Here is a 15228-nt window from a genome sequence, read left to right as displayed (position 1 = left end):
GCGGCTTTGCTGGTCTTATTTTACCATTGTCGAAATGTCTTGTGAACCGGGATTCCGAGACTGATCGGGTCTTCCCGGGAGAAGGTATATCCTTCGTTGACCGAGAGAGCTTGTGATGGGCTAAGTTGGGACACCCCTGGAGGGTATATTATCTTTCGGAAGCCGTGCCCACGGTTATGAGGCAGATGGGAATTTGTTAATGTCCGGTTGTAGATAACTTGACACTTGACTTCATTAAAATGCATCAACCATGTGTGTAGCCGTGATGGTCTCTTCTCGGCGGAGTCCGGAAAGTGAACACGGTTTGAGTTATGTTTGACCGTAAGTAGTTTCAGGATCACTTCTTGATCGCTTCTAGCTTTCGACCGATGCGTTGTTTCTCTTCTCGCTCTCACTTGCGTATGTTAGCCACCATATATGCTTAGTGCTTGCTGCAGCTCCACCAGATTACCCCTTTTCCTACCTATGAGCTTAAATAGTCTTGATCTCGCGGGTGTGAGATTGCTGAGTCCCCGTGGCTCACATATTCTACCAAAACAGATGCAGGTGCCGAGGATACCAGCGCAAGTGGCGCAACCAAGCTCAAGTGGGAGTTTGACGAGGACCTTGGTCGTTACTATGTTTCGTTTCCAGATGATCAATAGTGGAGCCCAGTCGGGGCGATCTGGGATCTAGCATTTGGGGTTATCTTCTTTTCATTTGGATTTGACCGTAGTCGGTCTATGAGTGTATTTTGGATGATGTATGAATCTTAATTATGTATTGTGTGAAGTGGCGATTGTAAGCCAACTCTCTTTATCCCATTCTTGTTCATTACATGGGATTGTGTGAAGATGACCCTTCTTGCGACAAAACCACCATGCGGTTATGCCTCTAAGTCGTGCTTCGACACGTGGGAGATATAGCCGCATCGTGGGCGTTACAAGTTGGTAATCAGAGCCATCCCCGACTTAGGAGCCCCCTGCTTGATTGATTGCTGGCGTTGTTGAGTCTAGAACTAAAAAATGTTTTGAGTCTTAGGATTATATATATCGGAGAGTAGGATTCTTTTTACTCCTCAGTCCCTTCGTCGCTCTGGTGAGGTCTCCTGACGTAGATGTTTTGACTTTCCTCTCCTCAAATTTCACTAAAAAATTTTAGGATCACGCGGGTATCTTGGAATCGTTCCGATGGTTTTGTGACGAGAACATTGTTCTTGGTGCCTCCTGACATTTAGGGTTGTGGCAGTGTCCCGGGGAGTTGAGCTCCGAGGTGTTGTCGTCACAATTTTATCGTTGCAGTTCTGGAATACCTGAGTTTTGCCGACATCGAAAATCTCTTTTATGCAGTTGTTGGTGAGATAACCTCGACGTCACCCAGTACTGGGGAGTTCGGGAGTATTGCCATGACTCGTATAACGGATGCTTTTCGAAGGTTGAGGTACACGATTTCCGAAGGTTTCTTGGTTATGTGTTGACGGATGGATACAGCTGGATGTAGGGATTGTTAGTTTGGGTGAGATATATTGCTTCCCCTGTATCCCCAACACCTGATTGCATAACCGGAAAGTTTCGGGAGTTTATAGGTGGGATTCAAGTAGCTCTAGCACTTCTTCCCGCAGATATTTGGTTTGTGATTGGGTAATCCTTACCACTTATTTGTTCCAGTTGTACCTTGTTTATTTCATTCATCAATCTCTTATCAAGTGGCTTCTCACCTTAATGGATGTGTGATGTTAGCTTTGGGAATCCATTCGTTCATCCTTGTTCGAATGTTTATTGTGAAGACTATATGTTGCAATTTCTATCCGTTGATTCAACTTGTCTATCTGTCTATCAAGATGCTAACGGATGTCACCCTCTTCAGGATGGCTCCGCCAATGCGTCAGAATCCGGAACGCAATGATGGGAGTCAGGCGAACCCTCCACCTCCACCTCCGCCTCCGGAGGCATGGCAAGCTTTGATGGCAACCACAAACGCCAACGCTCAGTTGTTGATTCAGCTGATGCAAGAGCGCAACCAAGGCCAAGGCAACCAAGGGAATCAAGGTCAAGGGCAGTTCAATCATCAGCCTCAGTTTCCTACCCTCAACCAATTCCTTGCAAGTCAGCCGAAGTCTTTCAGCTACTGTGCCGAGGCCACAGACGCCGACAATTGGCTCGTGGATATCAACAAGCATTTTGAATGCAGCAATGTCAGGCCTGAGGACTACGTCAAGTTCGCTTCTTTTCAGCTCAAGGATCAAGCAGCTGATTGGTTCCAGCAATACAAGGATTCCAAAGGAGGTCGAGTGATTACTTGGACTGATTTCTGTCGGGACTTTAAAGCTCACCACATTCCTACCAGTGTTGTTGAGAGCAAGCGTGAGGAGTTCCGCAATCTCAAGCAAGGCAACATGTCAGTGTACGAATACAACAAGCAGTTTCAGAAACTTGCTCGCTTCGCTAAACAAGACGTTCCTGATGAGAAGAGTATGATCTATCAATTCAGAGGTGGCCTTAGAGAGGATCTGCAGTTAGCTCTCGTTCTTGTTGAGCCTACTCAGTTTGATCAATTCTACAATATGGCCCTCAAGCAAGAAGGTGCTCAGCTCAAGTGTGAGGCTTCTAAGAAGAGAATCAGGGATGCAGTTCAGTCTTCTTCTTCCTCTCAAGTGGCAGCTAAGCAGCAAAAGTTCTACCTTCCTCCTCCTCCATTTCGTCAGCCTTACCAGCAGAAGAACTCAGGTGGTCGTGGATCTTCCCACCCACCCAACCCAGGCTATCAGAACAAGTCTCGGCCTCAAGCTCCAAGGTCAAATGCTCCGTATCATCGTCCGCTCTCAGAAGTGACTTGCAACAAGTGCCAGCAGAAAGGTCACTACGCAAACAAATGCTTCAATCAAAGGCGCCTTCCTCCTCCTCCTCCTGTGAGATCTTCAAGCAATGCAGTGGTCAAGCATAATCCAAAGTATGCAAAGGTGAACATGATGAATGCAGCGCAAGAAGAGGATTCTTCTGATGTGATAATGGGTAATCTCTCAGGTAATGATATTCCTGCAAAAGTCTTATTTGATACCGGTGCATCGCATTGTTTCATGTCAACGCTGTTCTTTACCAAGCATGATTTCACTTCGGAATATTTGGATAGAACTCTAGCAATTGTTTCCCCGGGCAAGCACATGAGTTCTCGTTTGATGGTTCCAAATGTCGATATCAAGATGGGCGACTATAAATTTCTGTCTTCTCCAGTTGTTCTTGGTGACTAGGATATTGATCTAATTCTTGGGATGGACTGGCTTTCTAAGCACAAGGCTCAGCTTGACTGTGCTGTCAGGCAGATTCAATTGACACACCCTTCTGAGGATGTTGTCATCTATGCCGCTCGTGATGAAACCATTCGGTTGTTCTCTCTCAATGAGAAGGGCGAGTTGGCTGCTATCTCTCAAATTCTAGTCCTTTGTGAGTACCAAGATGTCTTTCCAGAAGAGCTTCCAGGTATGCCTCCTCATCGGCCAATCGAGTTCGTTATCGATCTTGAGCCTGGAACTGAACCCGTTTGCAAGCATCCTTACAAGCTTGGACACAAGGAGCTGAAGGAATTGAAGAAACAGCTCGATGAACAAGAGCGTCTGGGTTTGATCAGACCGAGTTCATCTCCATGGGGTTGTGGAGTTCTTTTTGTCCAGAAGAAGGATGGCACAGACCGACTTTGCGTCGATTACCGTCCATTGAACAAGAAGACAATCAAGAACAAGTATCCACTTCCCAACATCAATGAGCTTTTCGAGCAACTCAAAGGTGCTAAAGTATTCTCCAAGCTTGACCTTCGTATGGGTTATCATCAGATTCGCATTCGTGAACAAGATATTCCCAAGACAACATTCAGAACAAGCTATGGTTCTTATGAATATACTGTCATGTCTTTCGGCCTTGTCAATGCTCCTCCAACTTCTCTCGAATGATGAACTTTATCTTCAACCCCTACACAATGAATTCGTCTTGGTGTATCTCGATGATATTTTGGTCTTCTCCAAGAATAAGTCGGATCATGCCAAACATTTGCGATTGGTGCTCGACAAGCTCAGAGAGCATCAATTCTATGCGAAGTTTTCCAAATGTGAGTTCTGGCTTGATGAAGTTCTTTACCTTGGTCATATCATCTCCGCCAAGGGCATTGCTGTTAATCCGGCGAAGGTGTCTGCAGTTGTGAATTGGGAACCTCCTCAGAATGTCAAGCAGCTCCGCAGTTTTCTTGGTCTTGCAAGCTATTGCTGAAGATTCATTGAGAACTTCTCTAAGATTGCAAAGCCTCTTTCCAACCTCCTCCAGAAGCATGTCAAGTATGTCTGGACGCCTGAGTGTGACGTTGCTTTCAACACCCTCAAAGAGAAGCTAGTCACAGCTCCTGTCTTGACTCCTCCTGATGAATCCAAGCCATTCGAAGTTTTCTGTGATGCTTCTCTTCAAGGTCTCGGTGCTGTGTTAATGCAAGAGAAGAAAGTTGTGGCCTATACCTCTCGTCAGTTGAAGCCCAACGAAAAGAACTACCCCACTCACGATCTTGAGTTGGCGGCAGTTGTCCATGCATTGATAACATGGAGACATCTCTTGTTGGGAAGGCAAGTGGACATTTTCACCGATCACAAGAGCCTCAAGTATATCTTCACTCAACCCAACCTCAACCTCAGGCAAACTCGATGGGTCGAAATGATTCAAGAGTACAATCCAAGTATTGAATATACTCCTGGCAAGGCGAATGTGATTGCAGATGCTCTGAGCAGAAAGGCTTATTGCAACAGCCTAATTCTCAAGCCATTTCAACCGGATCTTTGTGAAGCTTTCCGCAAGCTGAATCTTCAAGTTGTTCCTCAAGGCTTTCTTGCCAACCTCATAGTCTCTCCTACTTTGGAAGATCAAATTCGTGAGGCACAACTCCTGGATACCATGGTGAAGAAGGTGAAACGTGGTATCGGCAAGGGCATTTCCAAGTACAAGTGCTATCGCTTGGATGACAAAGATACTCTTTTCTTCGAGGATCGAATTGTGGTTCCTAAAGGTGATCTGAGAAAAGTCATCATGAATGAGGCACACAATTCCCTCCTATCCATTCATCCTGGAAGTACGAAGATGTACCATGACCTCAAGCAGTCGTATTGGTGGACTCGAATGAAGCGAGAAATTGCTCAATTCGTGAATGAATGTGATGTCTGCAGAAGGGTGAAAGCAGAACACCAAAGACCAGCTGGTCTCCTCCAACCTCTTGCTATTCCAGAATGGAAGTTTGATCATATCGAGATGGACTTCGTAACTGGTTTTCCTAAGTCCAAGCGTGGAAATGATGCTATCTTCGTTGTCATCGACAAGCTTACTAAAGTGGCTCATTTTCTTCCTATCAAAGAATCTATCACAGCAGCTCAGCTGGCAGAGCTATACACCTCCAGGATTGTCTCCTTGCACGGCATTCCACAATTGATCTCTTCAGACCGTGGAAGCATCTTTACTTCTAAGTTCTGGGACTCCTTTCAGAAGGCCATGGGCACCAACATTTGTTTCAGCACAACTTTCCATCCTCAAACAAGTGGCCAAGTCGAGCGAGTCAATCAAATCCTTGAAGACATGCTCAGGGCTTGTGTCATTTCCTTTCGGTATGAAGTGGGAAGATTGTCTTCCATATGCCGAGTTCTCCTACAACAACAGCTTCCAAGCGAGTTCGGGCAAGGCCCCATTCGAAATTCTCTATGGCAGAAAGTGTCGTACTCCTCTCAATTGGTCCGAGACAGGTGAACGCCAACTTCTTGGCAACGACTTGATCACAGAAGCCGAAGAAATGTGCAAAGTCATTCGTGAGAATCTCAAAGCCGCGCAATCGCGCCAGAAGAGTTACTATGATAGCAAGCACCGTGACTTGGCTTTTGAAATCGGAGACCATGTCTACCTCCGCGTCTCTCCAATGAAAGGCACTCGTCCCTTCGGTATCAAAGGGAAGCTTTCCCCTAGATACGTGGGTCCTTTCAAGATCATTGGCAAAAGAGGCAATCTCGCCTATCAACTCGAGCTTCCATCCAACTTTGCAAACGTGCACGATGTGTTTCACGTGTCACAGCTTCGCAAGTGCTTCAAGACTCCTGAGCGCACTATCAACTTTGAAGAAATTGACCTCCAAGAAGATCTCTCTTATCATGAGCATCCCGTTGCTATTCTTGAAGAAACCGAGCGCAAGACTCGCAACAAGTCAATCAAATTCCTGAAAGTGAAGTGCTCACACCATTCCGACCAAGAAGCCACCTGGGAGCGCGAGGATCACCTCCGTTCCGAATATCCGGAGTTCTTTCAGTCCTAGATCTCGGGACGAGATCCTCTTGTAGTGGTGGAGTGTTGTAACACCCCGGATGTAATTTTCCTTCTTTGTAACTCCAACTCTTGCCATTTTCGGCTATGTGCTATGATATTCCCTCCGTCGTTGGATTTTGCTCTTTTGTTTTGCATTTTGTTCATGTCATGCATCTCATATCATGTCATCATGTGCATCTCATTTGCATACGTGTTCGTCTCATGCATCCGAGCATTTTCCCCGTTGTCCGTTTTGCAATCCGACACTCCCACGTGCACCGGCGCACCCCTCTTGTCTCTTTTCGTGTGTGGGTGTTAAACGTTCTCGGAATGGACGAGGCTTGCCAAGTGGCCTTGGTACACCACCGGTAGACCACCTGTCAAGTTTCGTGTCATTTGGAGGTCGTTTGATACTCCAACGGTTAACCGCATAACCACAAAGGCCTCTTTTGAGTTGCAGCCCAACACCCCTTCAAAACAGCCCAATCACCCATCTAAGTCACTTCCATGCTCTCCGTCGTCGGACCACGATCGTGTGGGCGAAAACTACACCTCATTTGGAGTCTCCTAGCTCCCTCTACCTATAAATATGTGCCCATCCCCGAGATTTTCGGGCAAAAACCCTAGCTACCACTCCCCTCGCGCCGCCGGACATGTCCGGATCGGGCCGGACGCGTCCGCCGCCGCGCCCGCGCCAATCGCAGGCCGCCACATGGCCAGCGCCGCCGCTCCCGCGCCGTCGGCCCGCTTGGCCCGCTCCCGGCCCCCGAAGCCCGCGCCCCGCCGCCCGGTCCTCCGCTCCGCGCCGCCCCGCAGCCCGCACATCGCCGCCCCAGCGTCGCCCTCCGGCCACCGCGTTCCGCAGCTCGCCCGCCCGCGCGCCGCCGCGGCTCCCCCGCGCCGCCGTCGCCCGGATCGCCGCCGGCGCCGCCCGGCCCCGCCTCCGCGTCAGCCGCCGCCTCCCGCGCCCGGATCCGGCCGACCTGTCCTCCTCCGACCGTCGTCCTCCCCTCCGGCTCCATCTCCGGCGAGGAACTCCGGCCGACCTTGATCCACGCGCCAGATCCAGATCGGGTCAAAACTTAGGTTGACTTCGAATTTCCACTAAGTCTACACATTATCATGCCATATTCATCGTGTCATAACTTTGCACCCGTGGCTCTGTTTTGGGTGTGTAGCATACCTATTGTTCGCCTCAATGAGTACATCATTTTATCTCATTGCATCATTTTCATTTGAGCTCATCTTGATGCCCGAAATGCTGTTGGAAGAGGGCTATTTGATGTTAGTTTCAAATTCTTACCAGAACATGCACTTTTGTCATTTTTGCCATGATTGATGTGTGCATCTTATGAACTTGAGCCCTGCATATGTTTTGAACTATGCCATGCCATCTTTACAGGGGTGAATGCCATGTATTTTTGTGATCAATGTGGTGACTAGAACAAGCATGTAAACTATGCCTCGTGATGTTGCTGATTTCAGTCCCTTTTCTCCTGTTATTTTTATGCCATGTAAACTTGATGCTACAGAGAGATCCATGCATATTTTGAGATACTTCAGTAAGGATGTTTTGAACATATGGTTATTCTATATCCATTCATGCCCCTGTTTGCAATTATGGAGTAGTCTAGCATGTCATTTTCGTGCTCTACTTTTGCTACAAAATGTTTCCTGGCAGATTGTTTACATGTTATTCAATTTTGCCAAGGTTGTTGTAGTTGATCCTTGCATGCTATGAACTTGTTATTGCCATGGATAGCTTCATAAACATGTCTTCTTGCTGATGCTATGCTTATCTTGTCATGCAATGACTTGTGGTGAGTGAATCGAGCTCGCGAAGATGCCTTCATAATTCTGTCAATGCCATGCCCTGTTTGCTGAATCTGTTAACGAAACTTGCTATGTTTACATGGGTGCCATCATTTCTTCTGATCCTTTTTGGCTCATGGTCAGTAAGGGACTTTTGTTCTATGCTTTGAGTAGAATCATGTCATGCCTTGTTTTGCTATTATAAGTTCCTGTAGCATGTTGATTGCTTGCTCTGAACATTGCTACCTGATGCTGTTTATGCCATGTCCAAGCTGATATCTTTTGCACTTTTGCCATGCTTGTTTGAACCTGTTATGGTGTGATTTAGCCGTAGCTCAGTGTTCCTCTTTTGTCAAGCATCTCCTGTAGATCACTGCCATATGCTTTGTTTTTATGTTGGGGTGCTGTAGCATAGTTTCTTGTTGCATGCTAAGTAGCATCATGCTGTTAATCGCAGATTTGTGTCATTCTTGTTTTGCTTGCCATTTGCAAACCGTGCATCCGTTTCCGGTGATCTTTATATCGATTTCAACCGAAATCATCTCATCTTTCTAGCGGCATACTTGGTTTGCCAAGTTGATGCCTTGTTCATCATTTCCCTTCCGGAGCACGCATAAGCATTGCATATCACATCTCGCATATCATGTCATGTATTGCATCATGTTGCTTGTGCATTGCTCCATGTTTGATTGTGATTCCATTGCTTGTGTTCTTGCTTTGGGTAGAGCCGGGAGACGAGTACGTGCACGAGGAACCTGTTGAGAACGCTTACGAGGATCAAGCCTTCGACAACTCTGAGAACTTTGCAGGCAAGATGACCATACCTTCGATATCACTTCTATCTTTGCTTTGCTAGTTGCTCGCTCTATCGTTATGTTAGCTCTACCTGCCATTGTTTATCATGCCTCCCATATTGCCATGTCAAGCCTCTAACCATCCTGTCCTAGCAAACCGTTTTTTGGCTATGTCACGGCTTTTGCTCAGCCCCTCTTATAGCGTTGCTAGTTGCAGGTGAAGATGAAGTTCGTTCCTTGTTGGAACATGGATATGTTGGGATATCACAATATCTCCTGTTTAATTAATGCACCTTATATACTTGGTAAAGGGTGGAAGGCTCGGCCTTATGCCTGGTGTCTTGTTCCAGTCTTGCCGCCCTAGTTTCCGTCATACCGGTGTTATGTTCCTTGATTTTGCGTTCCTTACGCGGTTGGGTGATTTATGGGACCCCATTGATAGTTTGCTTTGAATAAAACTCCTCCAGCAATGCCCAACCTTGGTTTTACCATTTGCCACCTAAGCCTTTTTCCCTTGGGTTTTCGCGAGCCCGAGGGTCATCTTTATTCTAACCCCCCCGGGCCAGTGCTCCTTCGAGTGTTGGTCCGAAACGGGCAGACTGCGCGGCCACCACGAGGCAACTCGAGGGCTGGTTTTACTCATAGGCTGACCTATCCGGTGTGCCCTGAGAATGAGATACATGTGACTCCTATCGGGATTTGTCGGCACATCGGGCGGTTGGCTGGTCTTGTTTTACCATTGTCGAAATGTCTTGTGAACCGGGATTCCGAGACTAATCGGGTCTTCCCGGGAGAAGGTATATCCTTCATTGACCGTGAGAGCTTGTGATGGGCTAAGTTGGGACACCCCTGGAGGGTATATTATCTTTCGAAAGTCGTGCCCGCGATTATGAGGCAGATGGGAATTTGTTAATGTCCGGTTGTAGATAACTTGACACTTGACTTCATTAAAATGCATCAACCGTGTGTGTAGCCGTGATGGTCTCTTCTCGGCGGAGTCCGGGAAGTGAACACGGTTTGAGTTATGTTTGACCGTAAGTAGTTTCAGGATCACTTCTTGATCGCTTCTAGCTTCTCGACCGATGCATTGTTTCTCTTCTCGCTCTCACTTGCGTATGTTAGCCACCATATATGCTTAGTGCTTGCTGCAGCTCCACCAGATTACCCCTTTTCCTACCTATGAGCTTAAATAGTCTTGATCTCGTGGGTGTGAGATTGCTGAGTCCCCGTGGCTCACAGATTCTACCAAAACAGATGTAGGTGCCGAGGATACCAGGGCAAGTGGCGCAACCGAGCTCAAGTGGGAGTTTGATGAGGACCTTGGTCGTTACTATGTTTCGTTTCCAGATGATCAGTAGCGGAGCCCAGTCGGGACGATCGGGGATCTAGCATTTGGGGTTGTCTTCTTTTCATTTGGATTTGACCGTAGTCGGTCTATGAGTGTATTTTGGATGATGTATGAACTTAATTATGTATTGTGTGAAGTGGCAATTGTAAGCCAACTCTCTTTATCCCATTCTTGTTCATTACATGGGATTGTGTGAAGATGACCCTTCTTGCGACAAAACCACCATGCGGTTATGCCTCTAAGTCGTGCTTCGACACGTGAGAGATATAGCCGCATCGTGGGCGTTACAACATTAGCATGTATTGTAGTGCCAACTACATAATAAAATCACTTTCGGAACATATGTCCGTGTAGCATGCCTACTGTATTGTCTATTTCCTCACCTTCATTGACATGTAAGGATAAAGAGACATGGTTTAAAGTAGGATGAACATAGTATGACATCATTCATATCATGGGCAAACAGATATAAAACAAATAGGCTATTGTATTATTGAGTGGGCACGTGAACATCACAACTAGATTACAGATCAAGACCAAAAGAATTTCCTTCATCTCTTTTAAACCGTGTAAGGTGAAATGATACGTTAAGACAACTGTGTATAAAAGTGAATAGAGTAACTAACATTGGCTGCAAACCTAGTTAAATGAACACGTCACAATAACAAGCAGTTCAAAGGCAGGAGGAGTAAGGACTTACAACAACGGCTTGAACTGGTGTGCTCATGCCCTTCATCTTGCTCGTGTGGCAATCCTTGAAGATTTGCACTCAATCTATTCAGATTCTTTTTGGTCCACACGGGCTTTCCTCTGTATTTGGAACAAGTCAATATAGATACAATAATATGGCACAAAAAATAAGGAAGTAGCAGCTATTTACAAGAGCCCCGCGGTGTGCAATATAGCTACGAGATCCTGTTGTCTGTTGGAATTTCACTTTACATTGGTTGGTCTTGTTCTTCAAACAGTTAGCCTAGAAGAAGATACACTTGTAAGGCACAAATGTAAATACAAGTCAATATGTGATCTGATCAAATACATATACCCTACCTGATACTTTGGATCAGACTAGTGTTTAACAAGAGTTGTCCAGTTTTCATCTGTAATATATTCCACTCGAGATGTTTGGGCGATTTTATTGTTAGCCTTGACTTCAAAGTGAGTTTTCTAAGGTGATACCGATACTGCCGCAGAGCAAACTAAAAAACATGAGTGCATGCTTGTTCAGTTGCATCATCTTTCGGATCCAACTTGAACCTCATCTGTTGAAAAAAAGAATGTGAGTCTTATTAGGAGGAAGCTAGAAATTATGGGACAGAGCAAGACAATATTACAAATTGTGATGAATAACATTACTTACAGATAAATGGTCAAGGATGGTCTTAAACTCGGTATCTTCTTTGTCATTCCTGTACTGGATCCATGTTGGGAGGATACGTGCATGACACCTAACGGCAACGGCTGCCTCTGATACTAACTTGGCTGAATTTGTAGCATCATGTGGCCTTTTTAAACCTACCTCAAAATGGATCTCCATTCTTCCTCCTTTAGATTTTGTTAATCTATCAAGCATTATCCCTGATGTCTATTTTCGCTTGCGCCGTGGTTCTAGTTCAACAATGAATATGGAAAGTGTTAGTGCAGATCAAAGTGTGAGAGTACATATAAAGGAGCATGCAACTACAACTTGACTCGGTCAGGTACCATCTTGGTGTTGATCCTCATGAGGTTTGTCGGCGTTCTGGATACAGGGATACCCAGACTTGCCTGCCTGCGGCCCACTGTGCGGCTCCATCGGCAGCCTAGTACGGCGCAACTTTAGCATCGACAACTGAAGACCCTCGCGAGGGGCCAAGCCTCGCAGGCGGACAACGCCAAGACCCTCGAGGGGATCAGCCTCCTCAGGCTGGCTCCTGAGGGGCCGAGAGTTCTATGCAAGGCGCACCTCGCGAGGCTCAGCTAATGTGAGCCATGACGACCAAGGCCAAGCGGGCGCCAGGCGGGCACCAGCGGGTGCAGAGCGCCAGTTTCCCCTTTGGTGCAAAGGAGGCAAGCGACAGGTGTGGAGTCCCAAGGAATCAACCAAAGGTTTCCATTCTGGTGCAACAAGACCAAGACTACCAGGACGACAGGACGGAGGCATGATATAATTCAATTATATGATTTATATACTAGGCAAGTGAGCAGAGGTCAATCACATATATGATGTGTCAACTAAGGAGATGACATCTAGTATTGTGTATATGATGTAAAAACTAAGCATTAAGAGACAACATATTCATGATATGAGTAATATAACCCTGCCAAGTTTGAGCATACACCTCAGGGGGATAATAGGACTGGTCATCTACCTCTGAGTCCTCCTCTGAGGAGCTATCTCTAACCAGCAAGATATCTGCTTCAGCAGATAGCATTGTCTGCTTTGAAGACCTTGTTTTCACTCCAGATTTCTCCATCACCAATTTAAATGGTTGATGCACAGGAAGAGGAGTTGAATATACAAACATTGTCGACAAATGCAATGAGTAATACAAAAAAGGACGTCATGATATAATTCACATATATGATGCTTGGCTAAACAGCATGGCATTGCATAATGCACACACGTAATGCCTTGCAACAAGATAGCATTGCATAATTCACATATATAATGTCTTGCAACAAGATGGCATTGCCAAATTCACATACATGGTAATTAGACACTAAACATGTGGCATTCACACAAAGAATGTCTAAACTAAGCAAGACATATTTGATATGAGCAATATAACCCTGCCAAGTTAGAGCATGCACCTTCGGGGGGAAATAGGACTAGTCATCTGTCTCTGAATCCTCCTCTAAGGAGCTATCCGTAACCAGCAAGACATGCGCTTCGTCAGATAACATTGTCTGCTCTGAAGACCTTGTTTCCACTCCAGATTTTTCCATGACCGTGTTGAATGGCTGATGCACATTAAGAGTAATTGAATGTACTAAAATTGTTGACAAATTTAATATGTAATAAAAGAATGATGGCATGATATAATTCACATATAAGATGACTGGCTAACCAGGGTGGCGTTGCAAAATTCACAGATATGATGCCTGGCTAAACAAGATGGCATTGCATGATTCACATATATGATATAGAAACTAAACAGACGACATTCACACAAAGCATGTCTAAACTAAGCAGATGACATATTTGATGTATAAAGTAAGCAATGCAAGGCACCATATGCATGATATTACCAACATCAGCATGCCAAGTTAGAGCGAAGACCTCAGGGGGTAAATACGAGTGGTCTTCTCCTTCTGGATCCCCCTGAGAACAGGTATCTTCCTCTTGATTACAATCCTAGGGAGGGGGTGATACGTCCATTTTGCATCATGCTTTTATATCAATATTTATTGCAATATGGGCTGTTATTACACATTATATATCAATACTTATGGCTATTCTCTCTTATTTTACAAGGTTTACCATGAAGAGGGGGCATGCCGGCAGCTGGAATTCTGGCTGGAAAAGGAGCAAACATTGGAAACCTATTCTGCACTGCTCCAAAAGTCTTGAAACTCCACGAAACTTATTTTTGGAATTAATAAGAATTATTGAGCAGAAGAAACACCTCAAGGGGCCCACACCCTAGCCAGGAGGGTGGCGTGTGTGCCCACCCCTACTGGGCGCGCCCCATGTCTCTTGGCCCCCCTGGTGGCCCTCCGGTGTCCATCTTCTGCTATATGAAGGCTTTTACCATGGAAAAAATCGTGGGCAAGCTTACGGGACAAAACTCCGCCACCACGAGGCGGAACCTTGGCGGAACCAATCTAGAGCTCTAGCAGAGCTGTTCTGCCAGGGAAACTTCCCTCTGCAAGGGGGAAATCATCACCATCGTCATCACCAACGATCCTCTCATCGGCAGAGGGTCAATCTCCATCAACATCCTCACCAGCACAATCTCCTCTCAAAACCCTAGTTCATCTCTTGTATCCAAACCACAAATTGGTACCTGTGTGTTGCTAGTAGTGTTGATTACTCCTTGTAGTTGATAGTAATTGGTTTACTTGGTGGAAGATCATATGTTCAGATCCTTAATGCATATTATTACTCCTCTGATTATGAACATGAATATGCTTTGTGAGTAGTTACATTTGTTCCTGAGGACATGGGTGAAGTCTTGCTATTAGTAGTCTTGTGAATTTGGTATTCGTTCGATATTTTGATGAGATGTATGTTGTCTTTCCTCTAGTGGTGTTATGTGAATGTCGACTACATGACACTTCACCATTATTTGGGCCTAGAGGAAGGCATTGGGAAGTAATAAGTAAATGATGGGTTGCTAGAGTGACAGAAGCTTAAACCCTAGTTTATGCGTTGCTTCGTTAGGGGCTGATTTGGATCCATATGTTTAATGATGTGGTTAGGTTTACCTTAATACTTCTTTTGTAGTTGCGGATGCTTGCAATAGGGGTTAATCATAAGTGGGATGCTTGTCCAAGTAAGGGCAGTACCCAAGCACCGGTCCACCCACATATCAAATTATCAAAGTACCTAACGCGAATCATATGAGCGTGATGAAAACTAGCTTGACGATAATTCCCATGTGTCCTCGGGAGCTCTTTTCTCATTATAAGAAATTGTCCAGGCTTATCCTTTGCTACAAAAAGGATTGGGCCACCTTGCTACACTTTATTTACTTTCATTGCTTGTTACTCGTTACAATTTATCTTATCACAAAACTATCTGTTACCTACAATTTCAGTGCTTGCAGAGAAAACCTTACTGAAAACCGCTTGTCATTTCCTTCTGCTCCTCGTTGGGTTCGACACTCTTACTTATTGGAAGGACTACGATAGATCCCCTACACTTGTGGGTCATCAAGACTCTTTTCTGGCGCCGTTGCCAGGGAGTGTAGCACTTTTGGTGAGTGGAACTTGGTAAGGAAACATTTATATAGTGTGCTGAAAGTTTCTGTTACTTGTTACTATGGAAACTAATCCTTTG

Source organism: Triticum aestivum, chromosome 4B (genome assembly GCF_018294505.1).
Source record: "Triticum aestivum cultivar Chinese Spring chromosome 4B, IWGSC CS RefSeq v2.1, whole genome shotgun sequence".
Classification (NCBI taxonomy): Eukaryota; Viridiplantae; Streptophyta; class Magnoliopsida; order Poales; family Poaceae; genus Triticum; species Triticum aestivum.
Note: the sequence above shows the minus strand (reverse complement) of the source record.